This window comes from Epargyreus clarus, unplaced genomic scaffold (genome assembly GCF_041222505.1).
Source record: "Epargyreus clarus isolate Ecla_fem2 unplaced genomic scaffold, WU_Ecla_fem_2.2 ptg000023l, whole genome shotgun sequence".
Lineage (NCBI taxonomy): Eukaryota > Metazoa > Arthropoda > Insecta > Lepidoptera > Hesperiidae > Epargyreus > Epargyreus clarus.
In genome coordinates, this window is record NW_027332230.1 from 7,650,229 (window position 1) to 7,671,850 (window position 21,622).

Here is a 21,622-nt window from a genome sequence, read left to right on the forward strand (position 1 = left end):
AATTAAACAAGTTTAATCGTACTATTTTAAAAAATGTCTATTAATAAAGTAATTTTAATAATGTTTTGAAAGCACTCATGTCATTGTAACATACTTTTTTTGCACTTAAAATTCACTATTTTAAATAAAGTTATTTGATGAAGTACACTGGAGAACAAATTATGAAAGTATGAAAACGTGTTTTGTTTTTTTCCCACAAATATCCTACCCAAATGCAACTACTAACATTTATGTTATTAGGTTACCTAAGCAATGCTAGGTAATCGAAAATCACACAGTCGAAATTACCGCGTGGACCGCGTTGGCAATTTTTACATTTATACAGCCGCCTACTTAAAATCTATCACAGATGTGTTTCTGCCTTTATCTTATTCTATCGTTTTGCATAATGACTACCGAAACATAAAAGTCTATCTATATCTACGTCAAAATAATAATTCGTCCTATGAACATTCCCAAGAGTCATCGCCTTTTAAATAGAGTGAATCTGTGTGTTATGATATAAATATTTTAGTTAGTAGTAGTTAAATATCTTAAATATCCATTAAAAATAATCTCAAAGTCATGTCGAGATGCAATACGAAGTTTCCGGTTAAATAATGCAAACCTTAATGTTTCATAGCAAAAATTACCCTTATATTTCTGTTGAAAACATAAACCAATTACGCTTTAGGAGAAAACACCACAATGCTGCAAACTGTAGAAAATTTTACATAATTTGTTAAGAGAAACAACACTAGCAATGTTAACTCAAAAAATTCAAGTATCGTTATCACTCGATGCAAGCACCGGTTTTTAAAGTTGACATAAGTAAATGACATATAAATAATCTAATGAAAATCAGCAAATAGATCTTTGCAATTCATAACGTCGTCGTTAATATTACTCCTTACATTAAAAATAATTTATATACCTAAATATTACACAGAAATTGTGGCCATAATATTTTCGACAACTCTATTTAACGGTAATCCCATATGGAAATATCTACTCGTATATACTCGTAAAAAAAGATGGAGGACTGCTGCAATACTTAGACCATAGATATATTGTCAGTAGGATAATATATCTATGACTTAGACGATAGCAATATTTGCTTCACATTACATATACGACACCTTTACTCTTTTATAACTTAAGTTATAGAAGTATAAATCTGGTACTCTTGTGCAATATTCGCAGACGTACGCTGGTGATACAGGTAGACATAATGTTCACGTGAGACACGACGTTATTAAAGCTCCCCCAGCGCCGTAAAATTTTTATCCTTACAATGTGTTTACGATATAGCCACACAACGTGTAGATATTACGAAGAATTGGATCTTCGATAGATGTTTACCTCTTTAACCGATGTTGCACAGGTATAATATTATGTGATGTAAAAGAAACCTAACATTTGATTTTAACATAATATCCATCCTTAAGTATCATCCTTAATGAGAAATAGTAGGAATGGAATGGAATGGAACACGAAGTTTAAAATTGAAATAAATATGCTTCAATAGGTACACATCTACGTAATTAGATGCGACGAAGAGACTGATAGCATCCTGCTAATCCTTTTACAGCCTTTGCATATGCTGAATTAGTACCTGTATTCTTTAATTATTTAAAAAAAGTTAAGTTTTTAATGGTATGTATGTCTTTCTGGGCAATAAATGTAATACTTAGTTTTCGTTATACACATTTCGCATTTCTCATATCACAGTAATTACATTTTACTTATTTGATCATTTCCCTATTTATCTACTAAACAAGGTCTTTCATAGTCCCTATATAGCCAATTTCGCAATCAGCTTAAATCTGGCTATGTTGATCATATAACTAAAGTGATTAAGTCGGTCAATAATACCAATTAACCGACTGCTATATTATGAGCTTACGCCGGCCACCAATGTAGATTATATTATGCGCAGTAGAATGTAATCTCATGTAGAAATTACAACATAATTATAAATTTATAAATATTTTCATGGTAACGATGTTTTTAATAATAAAAATTTATAAACATGCCTACGATCATACGCTTCGTCTATAAAGTATGAAAATATTGAAAATTAGATTTCATCCGCAACTCTTCCCGCGAACAGTGAATGGAAATTGAACATTTATTGGAATGATGGCAACACTATAAAGTTTATATTATGTACAAATAACATCAATCTTCTTCACTTCACCTGCGCCTTACTAGTACAATGTGTGTTGGTAGATATTTTACATAATTTTCTCATAAATATTTTCCGTGTAAGGCAAAAAAAAATATTTTGCTTAACCTACCTTATTACGTTGGTATAGGTTCGAATCAAATAATTATCTAAAAGTTATACTCACATAAAATACATACCTATTTTATGTTTATTCCTTTTTCTAATTAAACCATCACGCACGTGCATAAAAATAATTGCAGGTCCATCATGCAGAATTGTGGATCCAAGTGCCAAGTGCCAAGTGACATTGATGGTAAACAGAAATGCCCACTGCTTCACACGGTACCCCGTAACACCTTACCTGAAACTAAATTGCTGAATAATAATTTTGAGAGGTCATATATTTCTACTTACAAGCAACATAGGTTATGCTTCTATCATCAGGCTTCAAAGAGCTTTGTGTGAAAAAAGGTCAAAAATTAAAGTTTTTGTATTATACGAGTAGCAAACGAGCATGCAGTCCACCGCGTGCTTAATGGTAGGTAAGTGGCCACCGTCGCCCATGGACATCTGTAATCAACCCCAGATATGTATCGATACCACACCCTTCATCAAACCAGAACACCCGTGTAAGACTACTGTTATAAGACTTAGGCCAGAACTGCGTCGCCTTATATCCACTTGTGAATTCCATGCTCATATAATAAAGATAAATAATAAACAAACACCCTGATATAGAACCGATATTTACTTAAATTGAACATTTATATGCTGTATGTAACTGGTCGTCGGCGTCAACCAATTTTATTTGTCCAACTGCTGCGCTCGCGTCTCCTCTCAGTGTGAGAAGGATGTAGGCCATATACCGCCCTGGATACTTGCGAATAGGTAGACTTCACACATCTACAGGAACTAGTTTCTTAAACAAGTCAAGTGTAGGTTTTAGGCATCGCCATTAAAGCGAGTAATAATTAATTTCTAATGCGCACAAAACTTTGAAAAAAGCAGATGCGTTCCTGGGATTAGAACCTTAAACCTCCCGATTGAAAGGCTAAGTTTCAACCACTATCACCGTCACTGCGTTTAACTACTAGACTATTACTGCATCTGACCAGAACCCGGAACTCCGGTTAGCTTTTCAGGTCGAGAAGTGACCGCTCAGCCTTGAAAGTCTTAGGTACTAAAAATATAATCACTGTACCAAAAGACTCGAAACAGTACTTCAAATAAATAGAAGCGTCCTTTTCCCCAATTATGCAAATCACATAAAAAAATACCTATTCAGAATTAGATTGTCACCTCTACAAACAACCGGTCGATTAGCATACAGCTCGTGAACTCTCTAAAGGACATTCGGTTTGGTTCCGGGTCGGGGTGTGTTAGAGTAGGCCTATGTTTAAACAAAATCTGTTTACATAAAAAAAATGTGTACAGTTTCAACGAGCTGATTCCAAATTATATAAGAAATGTATTTAGTTTTATTTGGCTTTCAAATCTTCTCTAGGGAAAATATATGTAACTTTCTACTACATTTCTTCTCTTCCTTTTACTTCAGTAACAATTGCTTATAATAGTACGAACCATAAATTCGAAGCATAGAATAAACCATAGTCTATTATTGGTAGTGTCCCGCTTACCAAGGTACAGATCGAATACTGACATACCTTTGACATTTTCATGGATCACCTTAAGGCAGGTTTCCTCCAAAATGGCAAAAAAAATCTGTATATGGCTTACTATATTTTTTTTGTCACAATGCTCATTGTTACATTGTTTAAAATTTCGTTATAATAATAACTTCTTGACCATTTTGCGGTTACCGTTGAGTTTTTTGACATTTTGTGAAGTTGCATATAAAGTAAACATTAATTTTATAAAGTAATCTCCGGACTCTCCTTTACACAAATTTGCCTCCAAGTGGAAAATATGCATAGATTTACAAACTTACACCTGAGTATTCTGTTTAAGTCAACAGATTTAATAAATAAATCAAGCATACAACGGTGAGCACATCTGGCGAATGTTCAGCGGTACTTTATGTGAATAAGTGCAGGTAAACAATATTAAGTGTGCATAGTTTCATTTATTTTAATCCTTATTTGGCTAGGTGTCCATTGTGTATATAAGGGACACCTACCTCTAAGCGACCAGAACCTCTACAACGCCGCGTCGTGGAACATGACATCCCCGTGAAAAGTTGCGATTTCGCGTCATACTCGTACAAATCTACGACGTGCGTACGAACAAAACACGAAATTACGCCGTACCACGAAATGCTACGGTATGGAAATCTACGACGCCGAAACGTGTTTGTATTTTTAACCTAATTCCCGAAGGAAAGACGTTAACTAATTTAAAGTGAGTAGAGGGTAGGTTAGAGGTTAGAGGAGGGCGAATTCCGAAGTCGGCATAAACAATGTATCCAATATGAGTATAGGACACACAGTTTTCGGCGTTATCCGGCGAAATACATATATTAATCGACGTCTTCAGAACTGTGTATTAAACCAAGATTTATTTACATTATTTTTTTACGTTGTAGTAATATAGAAGTCAGGTGTACCTATTGTTGTATTTTACCAAAAAATTGGCCTATTCTAGTAATCATTCAACAAGCAATGTGACCATATTGCATTGTTAATGATGATTAAAGTATCGAATTTAGTAAACAAGTCAAAAAGATTACAATGAATTATTTATCTACGTCAGGTCACGTCAGTATCACGCCTTCCAAACACCTGATTATGTAAATTATAATATTTTATCAATAAGAGATTAATTTCTTAAGTACTTCATTAATCATGTGTTACAGACCATTCAATAACGTGCAAAAATAAATTTTATGATTTGAATAGCTATCAACCACACCGTAGATTATACTAGAATTATATTGGTAATCTATTCGGTAAATGGCATGTTGCCATTTCAGCAGCACTAAACCAATATGTCTAATAGAAACTAATATACTAACGGTTATTATTTGATATACGAAGGACGGAATATAATGAGTTAATGTATAGAGTAATGGTATTAGTGGAGTTATGCCTATGAGGCAACTTCTAAGACCCCGTATAATTCGTAAAATCGATCTTCGAAAGCGAAGCGTTCCACTCCAAGATCATTAATCTAATATAGTTCTGAAGTGATATTAAATAAACAAATTACAAATCACAATCAGGTTTTCCAGTTATTCCATAAATTCATCGTAAATATAAAACTATCACCCAAAAATATATTGTTTTCCTTTAAAGTTACAGCGACATGGATGGCATTATTCACCCGCATGGACTTACCTCGTTATCTTGAAACGAACTGTCACGGGACTTCAATAGATGACTGAACTTCACAACACGAATAGCGTCATTTCTACGTAAATGGAGCGAAAATAAACATTTTTATTACTTGTTCAATTTGTCTAACGATCCTTTTTCCTTGTCCAGTACGTAGAACGTACTCACGGTATTTACCTCTTAGCGTAGGCGCCTGCTCGCCATTACCGTTGCAAAAAAATCGGAGGCAATTATGAGAACTGCCGGCAGAATTGAATACTTATATAAATAATATAAACATAACACCAATATTATATGACAATTGAGGGTTATAGCAACAGATAATACTCCTATTATTATAGCATGTCTATGCGTGTCATAATCACAAATTTACCACAGCACAAATTTACAAGCAGTGTGCAACGCACACACACAATCTACTATATACAATGTGTTGGTGTGTATAAATATATGCCGCAGATACGCATGCCGTTGCAAGCGCACTAAGTGTAACTTAAACATTAGCATGTTGGTGCCGCAAGCTCATGATGGTAAGTGATTAGTTATTGCCGCTCATGGACATTTAAAATCAACTCCATATGGAACGGGGGATCCACATACCACATCAAAATTGCTTTATATCACGGCGTGCGTAAATTGACGTTTTACGCACGCTTCGCGTGCGCAAAACCCCCATTTCCGACCCCGTAATATAAAATTTTATACAACACGCGGACGAAAAATGTTTTTCTGACTCGTGTGATTGCAGTCCTCGCCTGCGGCTCGGCCTGCAAACTCACACTTGTCAGAAAAAAATTTTTCGTCCTCGTATTGTAATGTACTATTACCTACCAAAAAAATATCTAACGCGCCTATTTCATTTCATTTTCACTTCAAAAATCTTAGTATAGGTACTCCTTTACCCTAGTAAATAGTAACCTTATTTTTGACTACGAGTATATTTAAAAATTGTCGTCCATATTGAGAATAAGTTGCTTTCTACAAATATCGACTTCTCGACTGTCTTCAATAATTTACAGATATCTATGGGCGGCTATAACCACTTCGAAAAAAATACATCTGTAGCCAACTGAATATATATTGGTCCTACTAGCGGACGAAAACGGTGTACTTAACAGGCACATTGTTATCTTGAAGATTTCAACGCTTCACTAAATATATCTGTGCACCCTTGTGCAAAATACCTATGATGACATCATCTTACCGATTTGAAGGCAATTGTGAGTAAACACTGTTTTAACCATGTGAAAATGTGGTTGCGCTAATACTAACTATTGAATTTGAACTACTGAAAGTTCTATCATTATAATATACTAAAAAGTAAAGATGCCATCACACATTGGACGATGTTTTTGCCACGGCTTAGTACCGGTATAACTATTTCTCACTAACAAACCATTGTGTGTATCATAATACACAACAGGTAATCAGAGTTTGGGTAAAAGAGGTTAATCAATTATTTGCCGAGGTCATGTTTGTATTCGCAACGCAACCTGGCCGGTCTCTTAGGACCGTCTGCTAAGCAGTTGCGCAATTAAATATTCACGTGACGCCTAAGTTCCCCATAACTAGATTGCGACCACTTTGCTTATTGGATTATTCAATATTAAATTATTAAATTCATTCGTTTATAAACCAATCGACACTGTTAAATAATGATAATTTGACTATGAAAATCCACATGTTTAGATGACACTGTAAAATGTATAAAAGACCATGTTAGCCCTCAGGAGTGCTAAAGCAATTTTTGATCGGCTCTATATGGATCCCCCGTTCCATATGGAGTTGATTTCAAATGTCCATGAGCGGCCATAACTAATCACTTACCATCAGGTAAACTGCCTCTCCATTTGCTACTTTAATCTTGTAAAAAATAAGTGAACCTTTGCACCTTTTCCAAAGCGATCACTTCTACAGTTCCTGAATACCGATGACAGAATTCATTTATGTCATGATAGGGGTAATCCTCGATAAGCATATTGATTGATTATTATAATAACTTAAAGCAAGATTAAGAAAATCTATCGTCAATTACGTGCTGCCTTACTGTACCGTATTTCTGCCGTATATAGAAGCAGTTCTCTCACGTATTTGTTCTGATCTGAAGAATGTATGCACTAGGGAGACAACACATAACATACAGATCTTATTTTTAAAACAAAAAACGATCGTGAAACCCTATAATGATGTGTTGATTTTGGAACCTTTAATATTTTTTCGGTGTACAATTTTATTGGCCATTACCAATTGAACATGTTCCTAACATTTCTGTATGGACTGCGGGACAAGCTAATCTAACCACGTACAATGTAATAACGGGGGCTACCCATGTCAAACTAATGGACCCCGTCGACCCTTGCCCATGAAATATTACTAATTCACCAACCCCAAGGCATTCAAACATACCCTTTTTACAAGTTTTTAGATGAGTCCAAAGTTTGTGATGCGATAAAATAGGCTGACCGCTAAACTTTGCACGAGAAATTTCCTGTTTCATGTTTATGCAAACTCATTCATTATGTACAGTAAATATCGATCCATCCATCTGCTAGACACTGGACATCCACTGATTAATTTATGCTACCTCCCTTTTGACAAATTGAACATTAAACATACTAAATAATTAAAAACAATGATCATAGCGCTATTTGCAACTACAGGTCTCGTTGGTCTGCAAATCAAACAAACAATATCTTTTTAATTTTTCAAACTACCGTTACCGTTAGGTAATATTATAATATTAGATTTATTTAAAGCAAACACCGTTAGTACGATTGCTTGGTAACCTTTTGGAATAGGCATAAAATGAATAATATATCTTATTAATTGCAGTATATTCAAGACAATCCAGATCGCTGATAACTTCACGTCACGCGTCCCACCCACGCGCTCGTGACCACCAACGCTATTTGCTTAATAATTATGAATTCGACATTTACAAATTAAATACATTTCAAGGACGCGATTACTGACTTTATGATTTTTTACGTCATTTTATTTGTTGATTATAATTGATTGTAAATATTACATATTCATATATGTTTTATAATAATAATTTATATTATTTACAAGAAATTAAAAATAAAGGAACGAATCAAAACTGAATTTAATAATACCTCATTTCTTTGAATTTGCATAATATGTATATTTTAATAAATTAAATACATAACTTAGATAAAAACAAAAGAAACAAACCTCCGAAAACAACTGCATGAATTACATTTGGTACCCAAGACTGGAGGCGTTCCTATCAAAGTATTTCTTGTTCTCAAGCCTACGAGCCAATCTTTACTTATCACTCTATGAGTTTCGCTACGCATCACGGACTGGGGGAGTGGTAGAATCATGTAATGTCCATCATTCTGTTTATCGAAATCACGTCTATGGATCAACATAATTAATTATTATTTCTTCAGTTTTGTTACCAACCAACCTCGTAATTAATCAATCAACCTATAACCGTGTACCTACTTCATAATATCTATACATGTAATATCTACATTAATAATTTTAAAAATCATTCTTCATTTTATCAACGAGTTAGTAAAGGGTTCTTGACACAATATTTTAGCAAAATACACAATTTAAATTCACATCCCTAGTTTTATGAGCACTCCCGCGCTTCGGTCTACGTTGTTATCATTGAAAACAGTCATTAAGTATGTTCGGTAACTTCATAAATGCGGTAATTATGCAGTTTGGTTACTTTTCCGAAAATCAATGCAATAATTTTTTTTTTAGCATGGGTAGCTTCAATTAGTCTCCATTGATGATATTCCGTCGATGGAGGCTAACATTGCATAATTACCTTTTTTTTCACCCTTTTTAGTGATGGCATACTAAAGTTACTAATATAATATAAAATTGTATAAACTTGATCATTTATAAAGGTAAGGTCTGGATTGAACCCACCCGCTCGCAGGGCGCTCCCGCGCCCTGCTCGCTTAGTTTTATATTGTCTTATATGTTCCAACCTAACCTAACCATGAATTGGTTAGGTTAGGAATAGGAAATGTTAGCCTCCCCCGACGGAATATCATCAATAGTGACTAATTGAAGCCACTCATGCTAAAAAAAAATTTATTGCATTGATTTTCGGAAAAGTAACCAAACTGCATAATTACCATAAATGCTAATAAACTATACGGAACGGTCACTAACACATGGAACAGCAGCATGGGCAAATATCTTCCAGAACTCTCCAAGTGGTAGACATTGCCAAGCAGCAAGTCATACAACGATTCATTTACCTGAAGGAGGGAATTGACACAGCTGGATCACACAAGTAGTAATATAACTTTATCTGCATTTTTACATAGAAAACAATAATTCTCATTTTATTTAAGCAGGACCTTCCAATAAATCTAATTGAATGTTAGAGCAAGGTTATTCGCAAGAAGATTATCCCAAATAAATGTACATTATACGCATACAAAAAAAACCTGGACTTTTTTTTTTATTTTAATATTACCGTATTTCGTTTGTGTATTATTATTCGATCAGCACGAACAAACAGACAGAAAGTTACAAATACATGTCATACATACATATACAAATACTGTCAATTCCGAATTATCTATCCAAATGTACATCAATTTTCCATCGCGATAATTTTGTCTTCGGCGAGCCTTTTTCATTGGATGATGAGCATTTCTGTGATTAGGTTAGATAGGAGAGATATATAAAAATGTCATCAATTAGATACCTCTGTCACAACATTAACTGGCTGACCAGTGTAGGTCTGGTAGAGCTTCTATCCAGACAATAATACGATAATCATGCGTTCGTTCATCATAGTCGCAGCTCTTGCAGCTGTGGTAGCTTATGCTGCAGAGCCACAAATGGCGGAGCCAGGACAACTGGCAATGGTTCTTAGCGAAGATGACTTCGAAGAATATCTGGAAAAGTGGCTTGAAGTAGAAGAACCAAAATGGGCTAACGTTTCTAGTACCCCTGAGCCGCGCAGTGGTAATTATTTAAATTGCATATATAAATTTACATTATCCTTAAATTACATATAACAATTTGTAATCTTAACACGCAAGCAGAATATAAAGTACAAAACTCGATTCTCTTAAGTTTTGGAGGTGCTAAAGGTTAAAAAAAAAAATATAAATTATAAAAACAGTATAGGTACATGTAAATATAGACCCAAAGATTAATTCAAAAGTGGTTTTATCGTAGAACTATTCTCCGGTTGTACCAAAATTTAAGAGAACCTAACTCACCTACACATCGTCACGTTATTACATTTTTTTTAGAACGATACAGTTTTAATCCTAGAAGACATCAGTAAATAAAAATAAATTGTATTTAAGTCATATTAAACTTAAGCAAGTATTTTTTTTATAATTTTGATGTTTATTTTGTAAACAGGGTGCACTTTTAGAGTACGAGGTGACGTCGGTCAACCGACACCTGTATTCCTCCACAGAAACACCTACTTAGCTCCAGCTGGCAATAATGGACAGATGAGACTCAACAGCGGTGAACAGATTATCGTAGCATGCACTGGTTCAGGGCGAACCATTCGACACCCTCGGATTACCGCCAACGTTGCTGTAGCTGTAAGTTTTTGAACCTGTTTTTCACAAAGATCACTTGACAGCTGTGGCCGCACCCAATTTTTATTTATAGCTCGTATTCAAGTACCAAAATATTTTCAACAGCCCTATATTTTTGCTAAAATATACAAATATGATGTACATTTTTTTTTTCATATAAAATGCATAATTTTTAGACCGCTAGATGCGCGTCTGGCAACCTTGTTAACGGTGCTGGCTGGCTCAACGGGAACGGTGTATTCGGTGGACTGACTTGCTCTAATCACGCTCACCACGACGCACAAAACACTGGAAGTAGATGTTGGGGCAACAATATAGTTATCCGGTACATACTATAAATAACCAACCCTTCGCCAGAGACTCCGATGGGTTAAACATTAACTTTACGTTCACCTTACCTTGCCTAGTAGATCTGTCTCTAAGCACGATCTGTAATCTTAATGAAAAATATTACGACAACAGCTGTAAATAGAGCCTATAAACCTTTAGAACCTATAAAGTAACTCTTAACAAAATATTTATCATCGTTGTTTGACGAACAAACAAAACAACCTTAATCTCTTTTAAGTCCTCTGTACTCTTTTGAAATAAAGTCGTAATTTTTTTAATGCTCTTTCTACAATATTTTTTATTTATATTTATTATTCTGAAGAACTGTTAAATTTCAGCGTTGGCTTCATTGTCAATAATGTTTTCCATCCCAAATATTGGTCCTGCTTCAATCAAAATAATCTGGAAGTTTTGTATGTATGGTACGCACAGACCCCAGCTAACACCATTCATCAAACTGGTGTAGATCGTCCCAGCTGGATCGGTACGTCGTTTCAATAATCTTTTTTTTGAGTTGTCCTGTCAATAATTTAATTCTTATTAAAACACAAATAGTATATGAGATTAAAGTAGCAGGTTTGCAGCAAGAAGCACAGTAACAAAGTATAACATCTGACATATTATGTGTTTTAATTCAAGCGGGTAATTTCTTCCCTGGCGTGAACATCAACAACCTGTACACCCAAGTGTCGCAAAGAGCAGCAATTGCTGGCCTGGTGGGACAACAAATGGCCGATAGATACATCACAAGCACTCAATTCTTGGCGCGCGGTCACCTTGCTGCGAAGAGCGACTTCGTCCTCGCCCCCGGTCAACGTGCTTCTTTCTACTTCATCAACGCCGCGCCCCAGTGGCAACCATTCAACGCCGGTAATTGGAACTGGCTTGAACAGGTTAGCATATCATATATATAGCATAGCATATTTCGTACACACTGATACTATCAGGGAGTAATGTATGTAACCATCAGTAGATATGGGAGAAAAATAATTTGCTAATTTAGCTATCTCCTTTTAAAACTACAAACGACTGATCTGTCAAAACTTATTCTACCGTCAATAAAATTCGAATTAGAAGTAGTAGAGCCTATTCTATACTATTCACTTACTGTCAGGTAGACTATATGCACGTCGATATCCCTATATTATAAAAAACAGACAATACAGTCAAGCAGACAAACACATAATATATGTATGTAAAATTTGTACATACAATTTTAAAGGAATAGTGCTTTAATTTAAGGCAGTGATAGCCAGGCACGCACCTCAGATTTTTCAAAGTTATGATGCGTATTAGAAATTAATTATCACTTGCTAAACAGTGAAGGAAAACATCGTGAGGAAACCAGACCCGAGATTAATAAAAAAAAATCTCAAAGGTATGTGATGCCTACCAATACGCAATTGGCCAGCGCGGTGGACTATGGCCTAATCCTTATCATTCTGAGAGGAGACCCGTGCCCAGCAGTGGGACAGTAATGGGTTGATGATGATGATGATGATGAGTGTTTTAATTGCAGCGTCCCCATTGATCCCCCTTAATTAAAGGTTTACAATCGTTGTATTTGCTGCTGTGGTATTGTTAAAAAGTGTGGTAGAAAAGAGACGTTCTAACTAATCCTTGGAGTAGTGACAAATCCGTTATTAATCTTAAGGATTTCCGGCCCGTTTGTGAATACCCGCATGAAGCTTTAGCAACGAAAATAAATAAGGAAATGTACAAAAAAAGTACCTAAATCACATCAATTAAATGTTTCAACAATGCCCACGATATCAATTCATAATGTTTGAGATATAATTAACTCTTTATCAAGCCAAATAAATCCGCACAAGAATTAAATCGATAATAGCTCGAATTACATTTTTTCATTGTAGGATTTTCAAATCACAAGGCCTCTATTAATAATATTTGACAAATCATATGGCAATAATGCTATTGTATCAGTACTCCGAGCAAACGGTTCAGGGTTCGATCCTTATTACGAGCTATTACATATCTGTTCTTAATCTGATTGTATGTATAAACGGACATACAGTGCTACTGCTAATATACGAAAAAAACTTATTTTATTAAACATTTTTTCCGCTTCTATGTACCTACAAGCGAGAAATCCTTAAGAGTGTTAACCTAAAACATGTCGTAAATGTAATTCTGCGTTGCCACACCCTTTAAATGATAACACAATAGCGGAAACACTTCTATAAGGCAGAAATACTCATAACGGTGGTATGGGTACACCACCGTTCACACCACGTACACCACGGTGGTATGGGTCAAAAAACAAAGATGATTAAATACCTTTAAATTTTATTTTTCGTGATGATACCGTAACAATTATCTTTTTTACTTAATAAATATTAAATTCAGAACCTCCGAGCCCGCATCGGCCAAGCCGGCTACCACACCACCGTCTACACCGGAACCTTCAGGGTGACGCAACTGCGTAACGCCGCCGGTCGCCTGGTAGACATCTGGCTACACCGTAGCGGTAACAGAAACCAACTACCTGTGCCGCTTTACTTCTACAAGGTACTTACTTTTAACTTCTCCATTTTACAAAATCTAACCAAGCCTATGATATAATGATTTTTTTTATCCCCATTAACCCCACAAATTCAAAATTTCCAAACCCTCTATAACTTTTAAGCCTAGGATCAATTAAACATAGGGTTGAGTACAAAATTTTACGCTTAAAACTTATATAAATTGGGACTTTTATAATAAAAAATAACTATTTACTACAGGTCGCATACGATCCCGCCCGCCGCCTCGGTACCGCTTTCATCAGTATCAACAACCCCTACTACACCGCAGCTGAGGCCCGCGCGCTGCAGTTCTGTACCGACAGGTGCCGCAACAACAGCGCATTCAACTGGCTGAGGTGGCAGCCCGACCGCATCGACATCGGCTACAGCTTCTGCTGCACAATTGCTGATTTCAGAAGAGTCATACCTCATCTTCCCGCCTTTACTACCAATGGCCTCCTAACATAAAAAAAAACTGCTGGCTGTCCTGCCCATGTATATTATTGTACATACTCAAGAAAGTTATGCAATAAAACAATGGAATTGTTTAATTCCAATGAATGAAACAATGGATTTGTATTATTTATGAAAAGATAATATCGTGCCTTCTTAAGCAAAGGAGTTAAATTAATAATAATTTAATAAACAATTAAAATCTGAAATATTAATTTGTTTGTTATACAATCTGCTGTTGCTGCTTATACAATCGCAGCAAAAACAGATTACAATCAATAAGAAAGTTCATACAATATACCCAAGTATAATTTAATATTATCGTTATCAAAAATGCGCAATAGTTATGAGTATGACTATATTTACACCAAAGTTAACAAAAAATATTCTCACCAAGATTTATCTTCGCACGTTTATTAACTGTTATACTTATAATTCAGAAAAAAGCGTTTTCAGGGTTTATATCACGCTCCATTTACAATTTATTACTAAAAAAGATTTTATTGCGCAGTAAGCAAGAAAACAAAAGCTAGTGAAGCATTTCCACAGCCACTTGAATCATTGCATTCTAAAAAATCTTTTTTGTTGCGAGATCTGGTGAATTGCTGGCCAGTACTTACACAATTGTTAATTGCCAGTATTCATTTACATTAAAATTTAATAAATAATTCGTTTTTATTAAAATATTTATTGTGTGTTATTTATTATTTTCAATTATTGTATTTCGGATAATATATTTTAAATATATTTAATATAATTACCAATTTCTTTAGGTTGCAAAAAATACAATAAGTACAGATTATTTAAAATGTAAAAAATATTTTTCACTTTTGTAAATCTACCTACATCTTTACATATTTTCTTTATGCGCGTACAGAAGTAAGACGTCAAATATAAATAACATACTTTATATAACTTTATAAAAACATTTTTACTTGCCTTTCTGGTTATAATTAATGAAATATAGTTTTCAAAGTTTTTAAATGATCAAGGACTAAGAGTATAAAAAAGGAGTTAAACGTTTATATGATACGATATGGAAGTTCAAGACACAAAATTGTGTCTAACTGATTTTTTTATATAATATTGGTTAGAAATAAAGATGTTTCATTATTTCTCAAAATTCCTTCCCTGTTAGGTAAAATAAGAGGTAATTTTTCATATAATACTAGGGTATGATGTCGCAAGCAACACCTAGACTTAAATACAGGTAGTCTCAATAATACTTAGTGCAAAAAACTAAGGGGCTTTCGAGGAGGGAATACGACCAACGTATTCCCTCCTTGCGAGTGATTGTGAGCCGACACACTCCGACCTTTCAACCGCAGTCTGACACTCTGAGCAAATATCGTCTTCATGTTAACGAAGCTGTTGCCAGGCGCTAGCAAATAAACTGCAACTAGACTCTACAAATAAGTACTAGTTAATCTGTTTGTGTAGTTTGTTAGTAATTAGTAACATTAATCCGTAGTACTTATAAATAAAAACATGAATATTTTAAAGTGTGTCTTTTTTTTTATTCTCAACCCTTCACTACTGGTCCCCGAAATTACTTATATGTTATTAATTATATATCCCACAGTTTCTATCAAAGTTCTCATCAGAATATTTAAATAATACCCAAAGTGGAAATAAAAGAACTGACAGGCATTAAATTTTGTATCAATTTATATTATTTGTGTGTATATCATACCGAGAGCCCTTATTCTTTTAATGGGTATACGGACAATGGACATGGAAGTAATAAGAAAGCTTTCCACTAAATTTAATTTTAACGATCGCCCGAGACAAAAGTTCAGCTCGACAACACTTAAAAGCTTCAACACACATTGCTTAATAATCCACAACATACTCCAAACATGCTTCATTCATGTCTGCTCCAATACTTTGTATCTAAAGATAGTATTTTTATCGCGAGCGTTTTGTCGTCACATCAACCTTTTTTCATTGGATGATCAACATTTCCTAGATTAAATCAGATAGGGCAGATGTATAAATTAAATGGGCGGTTAATTAACTTTGTCACTGCAGTAACTGCATGACCTGAACAGGTCTGCTAAATCTTCCACCTAGACACAGCGTCAGTCATGCGTTCGTTCGTCATAGTCGCAGCTCTTGCAGCTGTGGTAGCTTATGCTGCAGAGCCACAAATGGCGGAGCCAGGACAACTGGCAATGGTTCTTAGCGAAGATGACTTCGAAGAATATCTAGAAAAATGGCTTGAAGTCGAAGAACCAAAATGGGCTAACGTTTCTAGTACCCCTGAGCCGCGCAGTGGTAATTATTTTCAACATTGATTTTTAACATAAGCAGTAAGTAGAGTTCTTTACCTAACTCTACATTTAAATAACAGTGTTTATGCTAGTAATTATATTATTAATGCGTCCTGGCTTAAAGAATTCTTACCTGTATGAAGCAGTTCTTGCGTTTTGATGGAAGTGTGTGGATGTCGGCTAATATAGGAGTGAAAAGTACCTATATTTTCTAAATGAATGTTTAAATGTACAAAAACTCAGCATTTATTTAATTATGACGTTATGACTCAAAGAAGCAGGAAAGCATTGTGAAATAAGAATAACTTAAAATATAATTTTTGACTGGTCTTTCCGTTTATGAAATAAATACATAAAAGCGCCTGGATATGTAAGAAATTGAATTAAATTAAATTACATCGATTTTCTTTTCTTTTTTATTGTATTTTTCTTTAATATTGGATTTTTAAACAGGCTGCACATTCAGAGTGCGCGGAGATGTCGGCCAGCCAACCCCAATATTTCTACACAGGAACACATACCTGACGGCTACTGGTAACACTGGTCAGATGAGGATCAACACCGGGGAGCAGGTGATCGTGGCTTGCACCGGTCCAAACCGCGCCATTCGCCATCCTCGCATCACCGCTAACGTTGCCGTAGCTGTAAGTTTTCAAACTCCGAACAATCGTAGTTTATGTAAAGTGACAGAACCTCCATAGTTCGACTGGGGTGGTATCACCGTCAAACGTATTTCTAGTGTTATGCAGTCCTTACGTTTCGGTGGAAGGGTGCCATTAGCTTCCCCGTCAACTTGAGCTGGTGGTACCTATTATTATAATTGGAATTATTTTATTAATCCCTCCGCTTGGATGCAATCCTCATTATGTTCCACTGTTAGAAGCCTGGAGCGCACTCCATCGCCTTGATCTGTACTGTGAAAGAAAACTAGGAAATAGCAGAGTTTAACAGTATATTCAGTGCTTCGCGACCGTGTTGTATGAAAGCTACAGCAAGAATACCGATGACATATTTTCTAAATTCAAAACAGAGTTTTTCTACAGCATTCTATTTTTGGTTTACAAAAAGTATCAATATCCAACATACTGTAGCAATTATTGTTATCATATAGATACCGAGCATATAAAAGAGTAAAATATACAAAATGGTATACCTTTTTAGACTGCTAGATGCACATCTGGTAGCCTCGTTAACGGTCCTGGCTGGCTTAACGGCAACGGAGAGTTTGGTGGCCTGACTTGCAACGACCATGCGTTCCACGAAGCACAAAACACTGGAAGCAGATGCTGGGGCAACAATATTGTTATTCGGTAACTATGTATATTTTATGAACTTTTGAATAAAAATATTTGAGTCACTATTGCAAAATGTTTTAAAACAAATATGTCGTTTACTGTTACTTTTATATTTATTACAAAATGAATGTGTATTAATAATCAAATCTTTTTATATAGTGTTGGCTTCATTGTAAACAACGTTTTCCATCCCAAGTACTGGTCGTGTTTCAACCAAAATAATCTGGAAGTTATATATGTGTGGTACGCACAGACCCCAGCTAACACTTTACATCAAACTGGTGTGGATCGCCCCAGCTGGCTCGGTAAGTTCGTAAATCATATGTATGATTGATTCTTATTTACATACTTGTTTTTAAAACTTTACGATGAACCATAAATTTCTCTATGACTACTCTTCTGTTGAACCTTCTGTTGAACTCTTCTGTTGAACGTCTATTAAAACCCTACAAGATATCATCTTGTAGGGTTTTAATAGACGTCCGCAAGCAATGACTACTTAACATTCTTCTACGTTAATTTAAATGTGTTAATAAAATAATGTTTTTAACACATTTAAATTAACGTTTTGATTATATTTTCATAAAAACTTAGGGATTTTTTCTAAATTCCTTTCTAAATACTCATTTAGGTACATGATGTAGATGAAATTCCTGTAGGATTTCATTAGTCTCGGGCTACCTGGCCTATCTAGTTTAAACTGTGTATCGTCTGTCATATGTCATGTTTTAAATAGATATTTTTTTAATTTAAGCGGGTACATTCTTCCCTGGAGTGAACATCAACAACTTATACACCCAAGTGTCACAAAGACAAGTAATTGCTGGCCTGGTGGGACAGCAAATGGCCGACAGATACATCACAAGTACTCAGTTCTTGGCGCGCGGTCACCTTGCTGCGAAGAGCGACTTCGTCCTCGCTCCCGGTCAACGTGCTTCTTTCTACTTCATCAACGCCGCGCCCCAGTGGCAACCATTCAACGCTGGTAACTGGAACTGGCTTGAACAGGTTAGAAATATTTGATGACTTTAAAATTAAATAAAACAAGCTGCTCAATTCATAACAGTTAATTAGAGAGAAACAAAAGTAAAAGAAGTTGAACTTATATGTTACGATTCGTCTTTACGAAAATTACCATCATCTACTCGATTATGTGTATAAGCAATAACCTTTTAGACTACTGCTTTTACTAGTACTAAAATCGGATAATAGATAATTAAAATTAATTTACTATTATAAGTTAAATAAGTAATTTAAAGCAATTTGACCCAATAGGTTATATACTGTTCTGTATGTCTGTCTGTCTGACCCAATAGGTTATATACATGGGGTTCAACGATCTCTTCTATACCCTATGAAGCAAAACCCTCATTGTGCACTTATGCCTATATCTTTAAAGTTCCATAAAACTTATAACACAATATATTATCTGACCTTTAATATTAGAGCCCTAACAATTGAATCCTATCATCATATTATTGTTAAAAAGAGGCAGATTTATTTAACATCAAACAACTCGACCTGATATTTTCATAGTTATCCAATTAAAATAAAATCGTTAAATTCACAGGTTAAATTAATGAAATTGTAAGCGGAAGATTGTTATTCTCTTAATTATTTTATTATTTTTATACCACTGTTATTTACTTCTTAAATAATTCAGAACCTCCGCGCCCGCATCGGCCAAGCCGGCTACCACACCACCGTCTACACCGGAACCTTCAGGGTGACGCAACTGCGTAACGCCGCCGGTCGCCTGGTAGACATCTGGCTACACCGTAGCGGTACCAGAAACCAACTACCTGTGCCGCTTTACTTCTACAAGGTCTGAATTTTATATTTATTATCATCAATTAAAGACACGATTTGTCGAATTTTACCGGCTACCAAGAAAAGTTCACTGAGTTGAACCCGCGCCCTACTGGTGCACTACGATATTCTTACCATAAAATCTTTTTGCAGGTTGCGTACGACCCGGCTCGTCGTATCGGTACCGCGTTCATCAGTATCAACAACCCCTACTACACCGCAGCTGAGGCCCGCGCGCTGCAGTTCTGTACCGACAGGTGCCGCAACAACAGCGCATTCAACTGGCTGAGGTGGCAGCCCGACCGCATCGACATCGGCTACAGCTTCTGCTGCACAGTCGACGATTTCAGAAGAGTGGTACCGCATCTACCCGCCTTCACTACCGTCGGCCTCCTGGCTTAAATTAGCCTCATGTACATACTCTACCAAAAGCAATAAAATACTCGTATCATAAGTAATTCGTTTCATTTAAAATTATGTTTTTTACATCAGAAAATATTAGAACAAAGAATAAAGAAAATAAATAGTTATATTTTAATCAAATAAAAGGTATAATCTGAGGGTATCAATCCTTGTAGACCAGATAATACAGGTGCCCTTGCCCCAAATAATGTAAGCTCCTTGCCCCACATTATCCGATTATGTTACTAATGAGAGGGCACAAAATAACTCTCTTATGAGGCCGAAGTACGTGTTAAGCATACTTGAATAGGAACAGTAGGCACAAGTTAGAACATCATCACAATGCGCGGTATAACGCTAAAGGCCTTTGTAATCCTAGTTATCATTTTACAACTAATTTTCTAATAGTAGAAGCAATTGTGGTTCAACTCCGGAGGCCGATTGCCACATCTATTTCTGGCTAATAACAAGTTAATCGCTAAGCGCTGCTGTGTTCCGCTTTGAAGGCTGACATACCTACCCTAGGCGTTCCAACTATGTCTGTGGCCAACCTCAGGTAGACATCTAGTCTTATCTAGTATTGGTTACAGATGTCCATGGGTGGCAATAGTCTTTAACCATCAGGTGGACATACTAGTTTGCTGCAATATCTATAAACAACTATAGCACATCTGCATATCATTTGCACCAAGGTATTGGCGGCATGGACGCATTCCATGACAATAATTACTCTGATGGCTCTACCTACTCTCTACTATCTATCTACGCGATACATTCCGTTTTTCCGCTCCGCTATACAACTCTGCAGAATATGCTCCGTAAAATATATTATATGAAATTTATTTCCACTACATTGAACCCATACACCGTTCACAAAGCATAGGTTGAAATGTTGTGCAATTCTGGATTGAAACGTTTTCCAGTTTCATTTTCCTCCATTCTGTTGGACATATAGGTACCTATTCCTTAATATGACTATAGTGTTAAAAAATGGCTTACTTTCTTAAATAAAATGTAAGTTTGATTACTTGTGACCGTAGCCCATCCAGGTATTATGAAGGCTGTCGGGTTGATAACGATATTTTGTTCAAACCGATCCGTGTGCCATTCAGATAAGTCCCAAATTACTAATGGCACTACTTAAAAAGTAATACTTAAAACCTAATCATGTTATCACAAATCATATTGTAATTTGCGATTGAATGGTAATCCTTTTATCATGCCGTTATTGATACGAGATAAAATAAGATAATTATGGTCCACGGAAATGGAACAAAATCATATTACACGTATTTTAAACAATTTATTTTCTACAAATTATTGACACATCTAGAGTAGTTTTGTCGATGAATACCATGTCATCAACGGCAATTGATTCGAGTACAAGCTTTAGCTACTAATTCTAATACTAATCGAGTACCTACTATCATTGGTCGACTCATATGGTAAAAACTAATAATCGACATTGAATTATCGATTCTACCATCAACCGATGTCATCTATTGTGAGACACACTCTAAGGCTAAGACTCT

General features: G+C 35.4%; 1 pseudogene; it reads left to right on the forward strand.

Moving 5' to 3' along the window:
- Positions 1-10,173: 10,173 nt before the first annotated feature.
- LOC140751562 (uncharacterized) lies at positions 10,174-20,090 on the forward strand (annotated as a pseudogene).
- Positions 20,091-21,622: the final 1,532 nt, after the last annotated feature.